At 31.7% G+C, this 4,527-nt stretch overlaps 1 long non-coding RNA gene across 1 annotated transcript; it reads left to right on the forward strand.

Annotated features, from left to right (window-relative positions):
• The first annotated feature begins 266 nt into the window (after positions 1-266).
• Positions 267-3,806, forward strand: LOC136274149 (uncharacterized). Its single transcript, XR_010712447.1, has 3 exons — positions 267-606; positions 999-1,098; positions 1,515-3,806. It is a non-coding gene; the product is annotated as an uncharacterized lncRNA (long non-coding RNA).
• The last annotated feature ends 721 nt before the right edge of the window (positions 3,807-4,527 follow it).

Genomic DNA, 4,527 nt, shown 5'->3' on the forward strand with positions numbered 1-4,527 from the left:
TCTGGGATGAACATAATATTTTCACACCTCTATATTTTGAATAAGAATATGACCGTGCTTAGAATCGCGGTGAAAATTGGACAAGTCAAGACTAACTTGTCAGTAAACTATATATGGCTATATAATATTAAGTTTGGCAAAATCATCAGTACATGTAAATAAAATATAGTTAAAGACAAAATCTGATACGTATGTCTCATTAAAACTTGTTTAATTTCATTAGACATTTGTAAACAAACGGTCGGCCATTTTCTTTGGTTAATCACGTGTTACAAACACAATTGTAACAAACACACGCCAATACTTTGTCGTATTTAACCAGGAAATACTGACTCCGACAGTTCTTATTTAAAATAAATATACATGTAAAAAGTATACTATTCGGTAAAAAATGATAATTTTGATTAAACATTATTCATTTTAAACTATCCCAAGATGCACTTTTCCAAGATTTAGCGGGTTCTGATTGGTCAGTATTGGCGCACTTTATGATTCCGAGCGAAGGTTAAAATGGACAAGAAGGTGCTGATGTAAAATGGAGAATTGAGAAGCATTAATAGCCTCTACAACAAGGAGATAATGCAGGAACGAAGAACTCATGTCAAGGTAACTTAATTCACAATATAGATACCCCCAATAACATTTTCAAGGCTCTAATTTATCTCTAATTTGTAAACGAGATCTCGCGCCATCAAATCAAGATGGCGTCATTTTTTCAAACTTGGTTCGGCGTTTTAATTTTTATTACCGTATCTCTTTTAGATATACGTTTTGACCAAGTTAACCATTAACCAACTTTATATGCATGATAATCAAGATTATCCAGGGTATACACATATATGATTATATAAACGTCCCTAATATATGAATGCTTGGTCGGTAAACAAGACGAACAATGAATCTTTCGCACATTATACAATTTACAAACTCTAAATGTAACGAACAATTTTTATTAATTAAATCCGGAAAATGAAATCTTTCACGTTTTTCTTTTTCAGCATTGACAGCATACAAAGTCAATGTTTCCGGTGATTAGTTGCATCCTCTGTTCGGTGATTCGGGTGAATGTTTTGACCAGCTGGACGATGTGAACGCAAGGTATTGCTTTGAAATTGATTATTTTCACCATTAACTTATAGGCCTACATGTGTTGGATGTTTATAATTTACTGTAGTAATTTTTGGGAAATCCAGGTCTAAGTTCTTGAAAAGGAGGTCGATGGTGGATGGTGGGGGGGGGGGATGAAACACACTTATTGTTGATAAGTTTTTCCATTTTTCAACAAACAATAATAGAATCAAAATGAAAATAACATAGCTTCAAACATAAAATGAAACATTTTAGACCAGATACTACTGTAGTCATTATATGACATAGTTTAAACAGCAACTGGCAACTGCATAGTAGCTTCTGTATTCAGAATTTTATTCAGAATGCTTTTATTACATGTTAGGCTGAATGACCTATGTTTATTGTTTAAAAATCTAAATGAAACTTTATTATTCATGTTTAAGATAAATAGAACAGACATAAAGTACAGCCCAGTGAAAGGAACAAGTTCATCGCAAGAAGAAGAATGTTAATGCTACCACTGTCCAGAACTACTAAGTCTGCTGTAGCCATGATGTGATCATATGAGTGCTTCACCGGTCTGGACAATGCTCGAAAGTCCCCCAAAAAGGCCTATTTCCATAAACTACGACTCGGGTTACATCAACAACAGCCAAGGACACTTATTGATTCGAATGGACACATCTCTACGACCCGACTAATCCTCTGCAGAACAAGACTTTTTAACTGTAAAGTATTCTCATTTCAAAAAACCTATAAACTATAAAAGTACTTTTTTATATGATCAAATACCAGTATATTACAATGTCTGTCTGTAAGCTAGAATCTTAGAAAATCACATGGTTTTGAGTGGTATTTCCCGGCCAACCCTGGTTTTGACTTATTAAAGGATTGATTAGACCTTGCAGATATTAACTTTCATTTTCTTAAATAATTTGTTATATTTGCAAATATTGCATAACATATTTTAGACTCCATGTAACATATATCCTCACACCTCCAAGTTGATAAGTGTTAACTACTTTTTTTCCATTTTCTTTGTTTAAACATTTATTGATAACTTTGCAGCAATATATGAAAAATTAAGAAACCACATTAAATGTAAAAACACTGCATTAGGAGATGAATGCATGGGTCATAGAAATGATAAAATACACCAAACAATATTCAATTATGTCGTATATGAAAATATATAAAGACAACATATACCCCATGTATTACAATTTTTATATAACAAAATTACTTGGATTGAAAGTTGTTTCCATGTGGGTTTTATTTTAATCTGTGTTATGTAACTAATATATAATTGGAATTAGCTTTTATATCATAAGTAAAATGCTGGTATTGATGAGAATTGTAAGGTGAATGATCTGTGTGATACTTTTTATTTTATACATTCATGCTACAAAAAGCAAGTACATGTTCATGTAGTAATACTTGTCATATATAAACAATGTATATTTTACTTCATGTCTTGGATTTAAAAATATTAATGTAGGTAAAGTAGTGAAATGTAGGAAGGTAAACCGTGTGTAAAGAAGAATATTCATCAGGAATGAAGTGTGTTGCAATCAGCATAATTAATTAAATGTGTACATCATATTTTTGCACATGATTTGACAGACTGCTCCATTGTTATCTTTTTATTGGCCAACAAGCTTTTCATATCTCCCTCTGGGTCATCTATTAAATACTGACAGGCTTATGATATTAAAATCTGATCAGTTGGTACATCATGGGTGAAAATTAAAAGTTCACTTTGGACTTAATGGATTATCAAAAAAATGATATCAAATCCTGTTCTATTGTAAAACATTAGATTATATTACTAACAAAGAAAAGGTTTATCCCAACTTGTAAGTGGGTCACTTTGACCTCATTTCGGAATTTATTGACATATTCAAATCAAATCTGGGTCATACCTCTATAGTCAACTACTATCTTGTAGTGTATTTTTTTTTTTAAAGATGGATACTTTAGACTTTTAAAAAATAATTTATGGTGTACATTTTCATTGTAGTTCAAAACAAATTGAGACAAGTGTATCATGTTCATGTAACAGTGAAGTTTTCTTTGTTTATTCATGTACGTGCAGTTATTTTGTAAATTGCATTCATATTTTTAAAAAAGTAAGATCTTTGTTGCATTTTTAAAGGGAGATTTGATAGGCATTTAATCGAGATGAAAAAAAAGAACAAATGTAAAGATTTTTATGGGAGTTTTTTTTCTTGTGCAATTTTATCATTTTTTAAATAAAAGTCCCTAATAAGGGAATTGCCATATGGATGTTTCTCCATTATTGTATCTTGGCTGTATTTTATTTATTATTGGAAACAATTTCAGATTTTTGAACAAAATAAATTTGGAACTGTTTGAAATTGTTTTGTTTTTACATAAAGTAGAAACCTTGCTCAGCTTTTGTGAAAGCAAAAATATAAAAAGTTTCAGTAAGTTTCAGTTGCGGAAACCCTTTGTAAACAATATGTTTCCCAATTGTATATGGAGGTTGAAACTATGCAGAAACTTCAAGTTTCAGTAAGTTTCCATGGCGGAAACCATTTGTAAACAATATGTATCCCAAACGTATATGGAGATTGAAACCATGCAGAAACTTCAAGTTTCAGCAAGTTTCCGTTGCGGAAACCATTTGGATTCATGGACAGCCTAAGTTTCAGCACTGCGGAAACTTAATGAAACTTGAAGTTTCCGTGCTGAAACCTGTCGGAAACTTAAAGTAACCTTAAGTTTCCGCAGAGTTTCCAAAGGGTTTCCGCAGGGCTGAAACCAGATATTTCATCCAGTGAATCCTGGCCACGTAGGTGAGAACTGTTCATTGACCTGCACATCCGGGTACTTTGGACAACAGTGTTACCACCGATGTTGTTGTTCACTGGATTAATTTTATGTTTTGATTTATTAGATATTATCATCAAATTTGGGTTTCATGCATTGTCAAGAAGAATATATAAACTAAACTTTTTTTAATATTTTATTTTTAACATAACTTTAAATAATGATATTTTAGTAAACTTTCTGCAAATTGTCACCTAATAGTTAATTATGTACAGCATTTTAAAAACATACAGGTGATCAAAAACGTTCATATCAAACTGATTTACCATTGGCATTTTTATTTTGTTCTTACTATTATCAAGAACTTGTATCCCATGCTTTTCAAAAGATTTAAAGACGTCCTTTTTTCTTATCATGACTTTTCAACGTGTTACACACATTTCATTATGTAACTTCACCCTTGTAAATCAAAAGTCATTAGTTGTATGTAAATAACTAATGCTAGTAATTAAATTAAAACACCTATATTATCTCTCCTAGAATGTAACCCTGGCTACATAGGTGAGAACTGTTCATTGACCTGCACATCCGGGTACTTTGGACGACAGTGTTATTACCGATGTAACTGTTCACTGGACGAGTATTGTGATCCAACAAGAGGAT

The sequence above is a fragment of the Magallana gigas genome, chromosome 3 (genome assembly GCF_963853765.1).
Source record: "Magallana gigas chromosome 3, xbMagGiga1.1, whole genome shotgun sequence".
Taxonomy (NCBI): domain Eukaryota; kingdom Metazoa; phylum Mollusca; class Bivalvia; order Ostreida; family Ostreidae; genus Magallana; species Magallana gigas.